This window comes from Mus musculus, chromosome 7 (genome assembly GCF_000001635.26).
Source record: "Mus musculus strain C57BL/6J chromosome 7, GRCm38.p6 C57BL/6J".
NCBI lineage: Eukaryota > Metazoa > Chordata > Mammalia > Rodentia > Muridae > Mus > Mus musculus.
The window spans coordinates 52,608,268-52,623,615 of record NC_000073.6 but is presented as its reverse complement, the minus strand read 5'-3'; positions in this window follow the sequence as shown (position 1 = coordinate 52,623,615).

The window sequence follows — 15,348 nt, the reverse complement described above, 5'->3', positions numbered from 1 at the left end:
GATTCCTGCCAAGTGGGCCCCCAAGGCTGTCAACAAAAATCAAAGTGATTGCTGCAGATAGTCTTCCTTCAGCCTGTTTTCCTTGGCCAAGACATCATTAGAAGATAAATGTTAACAGAAAATGGAGTTGACCATCACATCTTTTAATTGATTAACTGAGTCTCTTTCCACCCCCAACCCCATGTTCTTTGTACAGTGATTTTAAGACATGGTAATATTGGGTGATGGGTATTTTTCAATATTATAAGATAAACTATTCAGCCATTATGGCTCACAGGGCTACCTGGTATGAGCCAGTGTATGGGAAGAGCTGTCATTGTAGTGCATATGCATCAAGGCTGGAAGGAATGTATTTGAACCAGAGCTTCTTGGACTAATCTGGAAAGAGGATCATAGTTCCTCTCAGTGTTGTCTCTTTTTTTTCTTAGTTAAATGAACAAACCTTGTGTGACCAGTATGATCTAGGACTCAGCCCAGAGGGATGTTAGTTTCATTTCATTCAAGGTGATGGTGCCCAGTGCTGGTGAGTCTTTTTAGCAGATTAGATTCCTAGACACCTGTGTTACCATCTCTTCTTGAGTTGCAAGGCACATTTTATAGCTGGCCAATCTCTTTGTGTACTTTATTCAGCTGTGTGCTGCCTCTAATAATGACAGTAAACCTGTACTTTATTTTCTTGTTCAATATTTATAAAGCAGTACCTTCTGCTACATATGCAGCTAGAGACACGAGCTTAGTAGGTACTGGTTGTTCATATTGTTGTTCCTCCTATAGGATTACAGACCCCTTCAGGTACTTGGGTACTTTCTCTAGCTCCTCCGTTAGGGGTCCTGTGATCCATCCAATAGATGATGGTGAGCATTCACTAGAAGATGGCCTAGTTAGCCATCATAGGGAGAAGAGACCCTTGGTCTTGTGAAGATTATATGCCCCAGTAGAGGGGAATGCCAGGGCCAGGAAGTGGGAGTGGGTGGGTTGTGAAGCAGGGCAGGGGAAGGGTATAGGAGATGTTCAGGGTAGCATTTGAAATGTAAATGAAGAACATATCTAATAAAATAATAAAGCAGTACCTTAATAAATGATTTTTATTAATCCCATCTGAATTTCCCCTCATGGAATTTCACCTGTGTCTGCACCTTGAGCACTGAAATTAAAAGTGTGAACCACCACACAAGACATAAATGAAGATTTATTTTTAAAAAGATATAAAATTATTATGCTGCTTCCCAATATAAGGAAAATTATTCCTATTTATGTTTCATGCTAATTCATACATGCCTTATTACATAAACTCACTGTAGTTTACAAGATACTCTCTAGGGTTTTATAGTAAACATAAAAAAGCTGAAGTCATGCTTTGACTACTATAATTCTGCTCCTCTTCTAATCACTTCCTTATCCAAAAATAAGAATGGCATGGTACCCAACTGTGGGTGGATGCCTTTCCAATATGGAAAAGCCATGCTTTCCAAGATGTTGAAGACAAAAGCAACACATAGCACACTTTGTGATGTAGGAGAGAACCAAGGCTGGATCAAGAAGAGGAACAAAAGTCAGCATTCCTCTCACTGGAAGCCAAAAGTTAGAATCTTAGTGATGGAACCTCTCCTGTTAGAGCACTCCGAAGGTGAATGCCATTGACATAATGAAAAATTCATGCTTCTAACCCTGTCTTGCCCCCAGTTCATGCCTTCCCATTATAATCTAGATTGGGAATGGAAATTATTAAACTCAGGTAGTTCGTTCTTGTGCAAGGTCTCCTCCTTATGTAATGTACCTAGGAATTCCACCAAAGCTTCTTTAAAAGCTAAGTCATCCCTCAGGAGACAGCTGAAACACCATCACTTAGTGAACTTTCTACAAATGTCATCTTCCTCTCATTTTCACCTTCTCAGTGACTCATCTGGTATCTAAAATGATCTATATTCTCATGGAAATTACTCGGTTTTTTTGACTGATTTTATTACATATTAGTTTTTTGTTTTATTATATTCTGAGGTTAAGAAGTAATTCAAATTTGTTTACAAAATACAACCCCTGCATATTTGTTACTTTTAGGATACAAACAATTAAACTCTGGTACTGGTAATAAGAGAAAGCAATGGACAAATCATATATTTACTGTCAAAGAATGTAAATCAACATTCCTGGCTACTAGTATTTTAGATTTTTTATCAGGATATTAAAAATTCCCTTAAACTAATATAAGAAATAAATCACACAGTAAATGGAACTTTGGTTAGGTCTATGTGGTCCCTTATTGGAGCAGTATTGATTTCATGCCTATTGAAAATCAATATGGTGGTGCCTCCAAAAACTAAGGCTAGAGCTACCATGAGGTACAGTGATAGCTTGCCTAGTGTAAGTGCATACACGCTAAAGAATCTAAGGTGATGTGTTAAAAAGACACCTTCTCCCCCATGCCCTCTGTAAAATTTTCTGCAACAGTTACACATGTAGCTTTGATGTCCATCAACAGAAAAAAAATGACTACAGTAAATATCTATCTTTGAAAGCACACATGATGCTTTGGAAACATCAACTCAAAATGATTAAAAATTGAACATTTTGTTCAAATGAGCTACTATGAACAGTATATGAGTAAACAATTTCATCACATTTGTGAAGAATTGTAATTCCCACACACTTTAAATACTGTTATACCATTTGAATGAGAGAAGAGTAGCCTGGTGCTCACAAGGTCTTTGAATGAATCCCTAAAGATACACTGGGGACACAGGGGACAAAGAAGCATGAGGCATATTGAGCTCAGTTTTATTTGTTTCTCTGTCTCCTTTTCTCCCTCTTCCCCTCCCTCTCTCCTTTCCTCACCCTTAATATGTTTCAATGAAAAGGAAAATTTTACTTATGGAAATTTGTAATTTATGCTGCCTCTGTTTTCATCATTGATAAATTTTCATATGAGACCTCTGGACAGAAAAGTATAAATAAACACAATGCTTAAATGTACTTGTCTCAGCATCAGTGGTGCTTTAAGGATAGCCAATTCTATAGTTCTTAGGGAAGACAGGCAGGCTATATACCAGGAATATGTTTCCATGTCAGAGGCAAGAAATGTGGGGTGTTATTGGAGCCTTTGCCAAACCCTTGACTTTGACTCTTAGGAAAGAGGCTCAAAAATGTTAATTTTTAGTTGTAAGTTGATAAAGGACCACTTTTTATTCTTCTAAGTGGTCTTTGTTTTGTCAAACACACATTGCACAGGACTGTAGTTATATAGACAAGATGAATTCCAAGGCAAATTTTTCTCAACACTGGCCATCAAAGACACTCAATAAAGCTGGAACTTGGGAGGGAATGTTCAAATTTTACATAAGTAATAATCAGATTCTCCAAAGCAGTGGTTCTCAACCTGTGAATTGTTACGCCCAATGAGGTTCCATATCAGATATCCTGCATATCAAACATTTGCATTATGAATCATAATGGTAGCAGAATTACAGTTATGAAAAAGGAACAAAGTAATTTTATAGTTTGGAAGTAGCCACAACATGAGGCACTGTTTTAAAGGGTCTCAGATTTAGGAAGGTTGATAATCATTGCTGTAGGGAAGCAGAACTGATAGAATGAGTATGTTTTAACAAGGAATTTATTAGATTGTCTTTCATGTACGGTCTGTGTAGTCTTACAGTGGATGTCTTCCCCATGGAGATGCTGAGAACCAGATAACTAGCTTATAATGCTGGATACCTCAGCAATACCAATCCAGTAGTGAGGCTTTGGAGGGTTCCCGAGACCTGTCTTCGGTACATGCTGGATACATGAAGAAGCTGTGTTCTAATATCAGCAAAGATGTAGCATTAGCCACAGTAGGAACAACAGCCTACAATAACCCACAGCAAAGCATGAAACTATGAGAGGAAAAATAATTTTCCTCCTTTGGACCTCATTTTATGTGGCTACCACTGGAGTGTGTAACCCACATTTGAAGTGGGGCTTCTCATTCCAAAAAACTTGGACAAGGAGACTCTCATAGATGAGACCAGAAATTCAGACTAACCACCACAGATGACAAAATTATCCCTTAGAACTGGTTCATAAATCAATGAGAGACACTGCCATATCTAAAACTGTGTGTAAGTAAGACAAAGTCAATGGAGGTAAGCCATGGCCCCTACAGTCTCATCTACAGTGGGAGATAGGTGTTAGAAGAAGCCATGAGTGATAGAAAGGTTTATTGTGTGCTTTAATCAAAACAAAATAGAATAAAGTAGAAAGTAAGTCCACAAGACTGTCTCCCCTTCCAACACAATAAAAATTACTAATCAAATGGTGAAAACACGGCATGGCGCTAATTCTGAGGTTGAAAGAAAATTTACAGATAATGATCTCAACCAAAGAATTCAACAAAATTGTAAGCAGCTGTTATTCAATACACTTAAAATTTATGAAAAGGGAGATGTAATAAAAAGGCATTAAAAGAAAAATGAAAGTGTTGGTCTGAAAAAAATGCAATATTTATAGCAAAAAAATAAATGATCTAAAAAATAAGTGAAAATATGAAAACAAAGATGTAAATAGGATGTTGTGTTAAAGCATAAAATTAATATTCTATCAACAAAAGGAATTAAAAAGAAACCAAACAGGGCTGAAGAGATGCCTCAGCAGTTAGAATTTCTACTTGGTCTTTCAGAGGATTAAAATTTGGTTCCTATCAACAACATAGCAAGTCAGAACCATCAGCAACTAGAAGGGCTACAGTGCCCTCTTTAGCCTCTGCAAACTATAGGCACACACATTGTGTACACATATACATGCACACAAAACACTTAAGACATAATTTTTAAATATTATTTGTAATAAGGAGAAACAAAAATAGGGAAATATTTATGAATTGACTTCAGACTAGTTCAATCTGAGAATGAAAGTTAAGAAAAAAAGTAATAGATCTCATTAATAAAATGTTGATGTTAATGTGTACTTATATTACTAATGAATGGCACAGGCTAGGCTACTTCACTGTAATTAATAGTCTTTCTATATAGAATGAGAAACTACTAGGAGTCAAATTAAGAAATAAAGGGATACCTTCAATAACAATTACAAGGTCAGGGATGCTATGAATTGTGGACATAGAAGGAAGTTAGACATTAGGCACAAGACTGCAGGCATCAGCACACAGTGGAAGAGATGGAGAGCTGTAGAACCTTTTTCAGTGAAGACTTGGGATACATTACATGGGAAATGTTCCCCAACAGTCTACAAAAGATGTATCTCATAGGACCAAGGACCTTTCCTCCCACTGATGCCTGACAAGGCCATCCTGTAGTACATATGTAGCTGGAGCCATGTGTACGCCTTTGTCGATGGCTTAGTCCCTGGGAGTTCGGGGGGGGATCTAGTTGGTTGATATTGTTGTTCTTCCTATGGGGTTGCAAACCCCTTCAATTCTTTCAGTCCTTTCTCTTAACTCCTCTTTTGTGGACCGCACACTCAGTCCAATGGTTGGCTGCGAACATTCACCACTGTATTTGTAAGGCTCTGGCAGGGCCTCTCAGGAGACAGCCATATCAGGCTCCTTTCAGCATACACTTCTTAGCAGCAACAATAGTGTGTGTGTTTGGTAACTGTCTATGGGATGGATCCCCAGGTGGGACAGTCTCTGTGTGGCCTTTCCTTTAGGCTCTGCTCTACGATTTATCTCCATATTTTTTCCTGTGAGTATTTTCTTCTCCTTCTAAGAAGGACCAAAGCCCTCACACTTTGGTCTTCCTTCTTATTGACCTTCATGTAGTCTGTGAATTGTATCCTGGTTATTTGGAGCTTTTGGGCTTATATTTATTTGTCAGTGAGTGCATACCATGCGTGTTCTTTTGCAATTGGGTTACCTCACTCAGGATGATATTTTCTAGATCTAACCACTTGCCTAAGAATTTCATGAATTCATCATTTTTAATAGCTTCATTGTGTAAATATACCATATTTTCTGTATCCTTTCCTTTGTTGAAGGACATAAGGCTTGATAAATGCTCCAGTGTAGGGGAATCAAGGGAGGTGAGGTGAAAGTATGTAGGTGAGAGGAAGAACACCCTCATAGAAACAGGGGTAGGAAAGATGTGATAGGGGGTTTCTGGGAGGGAAGGAAACTGGGAAAGGGGATAACATTCGAACTGTAAATAAAGAAAATATCCAATTAAAAACAAAACAAAAAGGCCAGGAAGTGGTGGTGCATGCATCTCAGCATTTGAGAGGCAGAGGCAGTCAGATTACTGCATGCGAGGCCAGCCTGGGCTACAGAGTGAGCTCCAGGACAGCCAGAGCTACACAGAGAAATCCTGTTTTGAAAAACAAACAAACAAAAAACAAAAAACAAAAAACAAACAAACAAAAAAATCGCTAAAAATCCCAAGTAGTCTCAGACTCACAAAGCAGCAGTACAATGCGCAGGAACATCCTTACAGTTATTAAGAATATAAAAAGAATACAATCAAAGAACGTGCCTAAGGCTACTTAAAGTTTTCATGGAAGAGCAAGCACAGTTGGTTGAAGGATACCTAACTACTACCCATGGATGGAGACCACTGGAAGGGGTCTGGATAAAAAGCCACATCTGGAAGAGTGATGACCCAGTTTGAGTGACCCTACAATACTAGAAATAAAAATGGCAGCCTCCAGGACATCCAGAAAAAAAAAAAAAAAAAAAAGAAAGATGAATCTCCATTTTATTCCTCTTTGATATTCATTCAGTTTTACCACAGTTTACATTATAACAAATAATTTTGTTTAAAGGAAGGTTGGTTTATTTATGAAGACTTGGAGAATTTTTTAATGTTAAAATTTCAACAAAGTTGAGGGTGTGGTATATGATAATACACCAGAACTTCAGAAGTATACGTTGGCATATCTTTGAGTTTGAGGGCTTCCAGTCTACATAATGAATCCCAGTACTACCAGTGCTGCTCAGAGAAACCCTGTGTCAAAACGAACAACACTGTAAAGGTGGCCAGCTGAGAGTCCCCCCAAAATATTCAAAATAGCAAAGTCTTTATAGAGAAATACACAAGAAGATTAGTTGACTTTTGCTGGTCAGTGGTGGCGCATGCCTTTAATCCCAGCACTTGGGAAACAGAGGCAGGCAGATTTCTGAGTTCGAGGCCAGCCTGGTCTATAGAGTGAATTCCAGGACAGCCAGGGCTATACAGAGAAACCCTGTCCAAAATAAAAACAAAAAACAAAAACAAAAACAATAACAATAACAATAACAACAACAGGAAAAAAAACAGAAAAAAAAAAGATTACTTGACTTTTGACACAGAAAAATGATATGTCAATGGAAAAGGATGGCTGTAAAACAAAGCTGCAACATATGAACCTGTATGCTATACACACACACACACACACACACACACACACACTCACAAATTCAAAATCCTTACCCACATGTCACTACTCAGATTAACAACTCAAGAGAGCATAAATTATTCAATCACCAAATCTTCAAGGAAAATGTTGACATATTCAAAACAGTTCTTAACCATCTCAAGTGGAAAGAAAACTGATAAACTGGACCTTATCAACATTGGAAAACTTGTAAACTTTGAAAGATATTTTTACAAAATATCTCACAGACATCATGTGAGAGGCACTCACAACCTACAGGCTTCATGTTGTGCTCATTTAAGAACTCAAAGAACTCTCAGAAATCATCCAGAATGTGAGACACCCAGCAGAAAATACAAAAAAGAACTTGACTAAATGCTTCAGACCTAAACAACTTTGCAGAAGGCAAGGGAGTACAGAAAAAGATATGGACACAAACTAATTGCCATATTGAGCTAAAGAATTGGGAACAATAAACAAGTGTTGATTTTGGTGCTCGGAAGCAGCCTCTGGGAATCCTGTGTCAATACAGAGAATGGAAATGAACAAGGTCTTCTGAAAACAGTGCAGTGTCCCTGTGCAGTTAAGCATGTGCTACCATGCTTCTACACAGTCCCACTTTAAGATATTTTGTTAAAGGGACTGAAGATATGTATTCACACAGAGGCATAATGGAAAGTATCCAGAATTTTAATCATAATCCCTACAAAGTGGAAACAAGCTAAACTCATTCTGTTGGAATATATAGATTTATTGAGAGTATGGAACACTTGTACAAGGAGAGGTTTATGAGAAGGTTTGTGGAGGGAATGGAGGGAAAATTGATGAAATTATATTATCAAATATCAAATAAATATCAAAGATACAAGAAAAAAATATAATTTTTCTGGGAGATTCTCTTAGGCTAAAATTCAAAGCCAATTATATTTTCTGTACCCCAGTTGTCCCCTATTTAACAACAGATTGTACTCCTTTATCATTATTGATCTATCTTTTACTTTAGGGGGTGGTTGCGAGTGAAAGCTCACGGAATCTAAGGAAGTATTATCACTATTCTCCTATAGAGTACATTTCACACATAAGAATGATTCAGCATTGCCTCATGACTCTGGGGTTTCAGAAGACTGGTAACTTTTTAATGACTCTTTTAAATAAGATTGTTCTGAAAGCTAAAAGCATACTCATTTCCATTTCTCATCATTAGTATTCTGATTGTAATGTCACAATAATGCTGATTAACAATGACTTTGAGAATAAACCTGATCAGAGCAGGCAGTTCCAGAAACAATTATGGAGCTTGATTAATTAAAAGAGGTACTTGGAGTTTTTCTTTAGACTTCGAAGGCATCGGCTATGTGTTTGAAGACGTAAGACACGAGAGACAACAGAACACATTGAGAGATTCTGATACGAAGGGAGGAACTGAGATAGTGAGCAGGCATATATTAGGAGTATCAGCTACAGCTGTGCCTTTTTAAGATGAGAAGTCCTGAGGATACCAGAGAGGTAAGAAAGGAAACATAACCACAGCAAGAAGACTATTCTACATACGTGATGACTGGCATTAACTGAACTCTTAGTTCACAGCCATATCTCCTACTAGATCTGTGAACTAAGGGAATTTTCTCTGTAGTCTGCCTGCCATGAGTACTATTTTATCACCTGAAAGTATAAGATAATGAGATATTTATCTAAGTTCATCATGAAAATAATATAACATATAGTCTCCTAATTGAAGCCAAGAGATGACTTGAAAGCTTATATGAACATTATTAGTCTATGTTAGATTTCAAAAATAGAAGCAATAGAACATTTTTGTGTGGAAGACAATATTTAAAGTAAAAATGCAAACGAAAAAGACTTGCTTTTGCTATGCATGCCCCAATATTTTTGCTATAGTACAAAGAGTTTTCATGAGTTTGTTTGTTTGGTTTTATTTTTCTGTTCTGATATGTACTGGGAAAGATGTAAACAAATATAAAATTGAATTTCTTTGTAAAGGAACCCTGAAGTGGAAGTTTCTGGTTGTGTCACGTGACATAGACTCATATGGTGTTTTGCTGAGGAAAGACCCATGAGAGAACATGTGATGTTTGGAAGACAGAATAGATAGGACTTATTGCACAGTGACAGGGGTAGGCGGGCATGAATAGATAGCCTCGCAACCCTTTGTTGGTCTCAAGTCTTTACTGATCTTCATTTCGTTGAGAGTGGCTCAGCAGAGAAATACGTTGATATTTTGTTCAAACTTTCTCACTTCACTTTTGTATATTAATAATGTATCCTAATATTCTAGAATTCTGAAAATGTGTTTATTAGGCAGCTTGATATATTTCATCTCTTATATTTCTACTTTTATTTGAGTATTCCTTTTCATGTAATTTCATCATTTTATCTGAGTAATCCTTTTCCCCTCAAGTCTTATTTTATCACAGACTCTTCTTTGAAATTTGCTTATACATGGCTGGCCTGGGCAGAACATGGGCCATCAACTGAATAGTTGAAATGACACCTGTTATTATCCTATAGGTATTCTGTGTGCCTGTTTCTTCAGTATAGACCCACTTTGACTGTGATGATCAATTGTAATAGCAATATTGTCTTAGGATTTATGAGAGCTAGTTCTTTGTTTAGGGAACAAAAGTCCAGTCCAGATACAGGTGGTCCTTGTTTTCTTCACATATGTAGTAGGAAAACTGTAATGTCCACTTTAGTACATACATTTGTGAGATGAATGCCATGTACACTTCCTTCTAACACACACACACACACACACACACACACACACACACACACACACACACAACATGGTGGGAAGAGAAGATCCTGGAGTTTTGAATCTCTGTAAGTGGATTCAGCATTTCTTCTAGAAAAGATTTTGCAAAATCGTAGATTGAATGAAATTATGCTGTTTCCTTTTTCTGATTATAATTCCTAAATAAAGCTTGTTATACATTGGATATTTGGTATATAACATTTAGAAACTATAGAAAATACAGTAGCATATAAGGTCCGCTGTCCCCTGCCTCTACTTTTGTGTTAATGAGAAATATCTCTGTGGTCTTGTTGAGGAGTTTGCCCATAGTCAAATGACCCTTTAAGGTATATGAACACCAGCAGCCCTCTGTACACTCTTGAGCAGCTGACAGGCACAGAAATCAGACCACAGGAAGACCCCAATGCACCAGTACCCAGTACCGAGCATAGTGGATTTCCTGTTGGTCCTGGGTTCTTTCTATGATAGACACATCATAACCTCATCTGAGTAAGGGCTGGTTTCTGGTCTGGAGCAGCTGATGGTCCGCTCCATTTTCAGCAGGCAAGCCAATACACATCTTATCAGAGAAGGACTTTAAGCTTACTCTCCAGGCTGCATACAGGTAAAAGCAGAGAAAGGTGGTGAGAGATGCCTGTTCTGGACCCTAAAGAGTATGGATTCCTTCCCAGCGATTTGTCTAAAAGGTATACCTGCTCAATTACTGAGCAAATATGTTGATCCTTGTCATAGCCTTTCCCTCCTGTCTTCAGTAGGATTGGAGGAAAAGGACATCTGCTCCTGTGTGCACAGGAGTGACCAAGAGCAGTTGGCATCAAGGACAGCGACCTGTATGCAAGTCCTTTGTTCCTCAAGGGGCTACAACTGCCCTGTGTGCCCTGGACCCTCCCAGCAGGGCTCCTGACAAACATCGTTCCTGAAGATACTTGCGCTCTGGTCCTTCCTTGCCTTCACAAAGCCTCTTTCAATGTGTGTGTGTGTGTGTGTGTGTGTGTGTAGGGGAAAATGGTCTGGAGACAGCTCCCAGCTTCTGAGAAGACAGCAGAACACTGAGCAGAAACTGACCAGAGGAAGCAAAAGAGCAAGGTACCATGAAGGAGTACCCAGCAGGCGTGGTGACAAGAGATTCAACAGAGGATATGACCTGCTGCCCCTACTGTTGATCCTACCCCTGCTGCAGGCACTTGTCCTCAGCACCAGGTGAGTGCAGAGACTTGAGATCCCAAGCCAAGAGGTTGTGCTGGTCAGGGAGGAGGCACCTCCCACTTAAGTAAGATTCTAGCTGAGTGATTAAGGCTCAGAATTACCAAAGAGAGCAGAGCCTTTCTTTCCCTTTTTTTTCTTTTATTAATACTACTCATTCCATTTGTTTACATATTAAATGATATCCCATTTCCCAGTTACCCCTCCACCATGGCCCTCACACCACCCCACATTTGCCCACCCCCTCCCTTTTGCCTGTATGGGAATGCTTCCCCCACCCACCCACACTCTCCTGCCCCACTGCTCCAGCATCCCCCTACTCTGGGACATCAAATCTTCCTGGGACCAAGGGCCTCTCCTCCCTTTGCTGTCAGGCAAGGGCATCCTCTGCTACATTTGCATCTGGAGCTAAAGACACCTTTATGTACACTCCTTGGTTGGTGGTCTAGTCTCTGGGAGAACTAGGTGGTCAGGCCAGCCTATGTTGTTCTTCCAATGGGGCTGCAATCCACCTATGCTTCTCAGTTCCTTCTGCCAGCTTCCCCACCAGATTCCCCCAGTTCAGCCCAATGCTCCAAGCATCCACCTCTGAGCAGAGCCCTTCTATAGTTCCCATAACTGCTGAAGAATTCAAGATTCCAAGAACTTTCCTTCAGAACAAAAGAAAGACACCCCCCACCTTTTTGCTCCCTCCCCCATCCCCTCTCCCCAGTTGAATTTACCAAACTGACTTCAAATTTGAATTTTATTTCTTAAAAAGTTTTCCTGTTTATAATATTTCAGTTTATAATATTTTCATGTTTTTAAAAGAAATCCATACTTCCTTCTTTTTTAAAGAAATCCACACTGTATTAATAGGCCTTTTCTAAATAATGAGCTCTTGAATATTGTGGTAATGCCAACAGATTAATAAAATTTGTCTTTGAGTTGTTGTCATTTGATCTAATGTTCTGCTTTAACAATTACTTATGGGTTCTTTTGAAGGTAGGGCACATCTAAAGTTCATTATAAATAAATGCCAGTCAACATGTTCATTAAACAGTAAACACTGGAACAAGGGAAACCCAACCTACAGTGACACAAAAGATCAGAACAATCTCTGGAGTTCCCAGAGTCTGTTTGCTTTTTTTTCCATATATAAAAATCACAGTTTATTCTTTATTTTATTTTTATTTTCATTCACATCCAAACAGTTTCCCCTCACTCCTCTCCTTCCAGTCCCTCATCCTTAACTCTCCACTCTTCCTCCTCTGTTTCTCCTCAGAAAATGTCAGGCCACTCATGGATATCAACCAGCCATGGCCTATCAAGTTGCAGTAAAGACTAGGTACCTCTGCTCCTATCAAGGCTAAATGAGGAAAACAGAGTAAGAGGAAAGGGTTCCAAAAGCAGGCAACAGAGTCAGAGTCAGAGACAGCCCCTGCTCCCACTGTTAAGTTTCACAAGAAGACCAAGCTACACTACCATAACAGGCATCTGTCTGTTCCATTTGCTCTCTCCCTTATTGCTACAAGAAGAGATCCCATAGGCATCCCATAATTCCATGTGCATGATCAATATCAACAGTCCTGACTTAGAGTTACTTTATTATTTCAGAAAGAAGCCTGAATATTCACCTTTTGACAAACATTTTCTTCTGTTTTCCTAGTGAGCCTCAGGGAGTTTTGTTTTGATTTTGTTTTTGTGTTAGACCTTAATTTCTTGTCATATTGTTTCTATTGTTTAGAAAGCACACAGACTATCAAAAATATAGTCAAGCTTCTGTTTTGAAATGTAGCTAATGCAAAGATTCATTTAACTTGTGCACAAATGCATATGGTCAAAGAGCACTAATGCATGAGTAGGTTGAGTAAGTTTAGAAGAAAATGGCTATCCTTTTCAAATAGTTTGATTCTGCAGGAGAATTAAATTCCTATTCAATGGCACTACCTGCACTTCAGAAAGAAGATATTTAGGGACTGAAGGAATGGTAGGAGAACAGTTCTTCAATGTTCCTCCTAGAAAAGAACCATGGCGTGGCTGTGCTTTAGCTGCTGGACCTTAATTCTTCTGTTCTATGTCCGTGCTCCTGGTGCCTTTGGAATGTAAATATCCAAATGACTTGAGAAGGAGCAAGACAGAGCAGGAGAGAAATCAGTGAATGTCTACCCACCTCTGATGGTTTTCCATCAGGAACAACTTTGAGCAGATTGTTGGTTACTGTCCTCCCTGCGGGAATCACCTGTTTGTTCTCTAGACCCTTCATCAGCAGCTGGACAACATGCTTCCATGGGAATCTGTTTGCAGATGATACTATACACTGTGGATGTTCAAGACTAACATCTCTTTTGTGCACTATTGCAACCTCAGGATGGAGCTGTAGTGTAGGCCAAAATAAGAAAAAACAACTATAGAATCGGGAATACACAAAAACCCTTTTAAGGAAATGCACTTGATGCATGACGGAGTCTCACTTTAACTATGATGACATGGTGAGAGGTACTATAAGTTCCCCACTCAGCTCCCAGCTCTTTCACACAGTGAGTCTGATGCACACACTATTTTAGAATTGTATCGTTCTCTAAAATGGATGAAAGTAGTGTCTGTAATAGGAGTACGTGAAAGGGAATGTATTTTTTCCTGAGACTACAGTTCTAGCCTTAAGTACTTATTTTCAGAAGCAATGTTTGAAATTATTTTTAAGAATTGTAGATAATATTTTTCCTATGACACATGGTAGTGACAAAAATTTATGTGTTGATTGTGAAACTGAACCAAAACAAAATCCATGCAACTGAAAGGATAAATTTAATCTTCTAACATGGAAGTAAATGACACTTGAGACTGTGGACTCATAGAGTTACATTTTCTCATGTGTAATTTGTGATATTGCATGTATAACTGTTTCTGAGTAGATTTGCTAAAAATAACTTCAAGATCTATGGCTTAATTATTTAAGTTACCCAATTAAACAGGCAGTATTAAAGTTGTGGCTTCTCTTGAAAATAAACAAAAAATATATAAAACCATGTTCTTTATTTTAGTTCTGTCATTTTTTTTTCACAAAATAAGAGTGCTGTCAGTCACACAGAACCTATGTCATTTGGTTAATAAAATAGAGTACTTATAAGTATATATCTCCTACCAAGATAAGCATATGAATTTTATATTACAAAAAAATGAGTGATTACCATAGTTTTATGTAAATCACCAAGTGTGAATTACAAGACAATAAATTATACAATTACAGAACTTTCCATTATAATGTCTGCTTTCCAATGACAATATGAAAATGATTTATCTTCTGTTTTAAATCATGAAGTTTGTAGTAGTGAAAGACATTAGCCTATAGTGTATCCTCATGTAGATTCCTCATGTAACAGGTAGCACTACTCATGTAACCTACACAGCAAAGTTGCTTCAAGCAGAACTAATTCATGAGAAAATTTAAGGGTATTCTGTGAAACAGAGTAAGTACCCTGTGAATCTATTGTGAACTGTTAGAAACTTCTTCATGAAATGTTGGGTATTGACAGAAAAATATAGTAAATCTCACAGGCAGATCAATTGAATGGCATTCAGTTAGCAAGACAGCCTTGCCATCTAAAAGAAAAAAGGGTAGACAGAGAGAGAGTAATCACAGAACAGTGAATGTAACCTGGTATTTGTATTAGTTGGGATTTTATTGCTGTGAAAGAGACACCATGACCAAGATAACTATTCTTAAGTCACACATTTAATTCGTCTGGCTTATATGCTCAGAGATCCAGTCCATTATCATTATGATATCATTACCACGAATGTTGACTTGGTGCTGGAGGAAGCATGAGTTCTATATCTTGATCTGAAGACTGCTAATAGTAGCCTGGAATTCCACACTAGACAGAACTTTAGCATAGAAATCTCAAAGCCTTAACTCACAGTGACATACTTCCTTCAGTGAGGTTATAACTATTCCAACAAGACTACAAATTCTAATAGTGCCACCCCCCCCCATAAGCCAAGCATTCAAAACAATGAATCTGTGGGGGCTAAACTTATTCAAATCC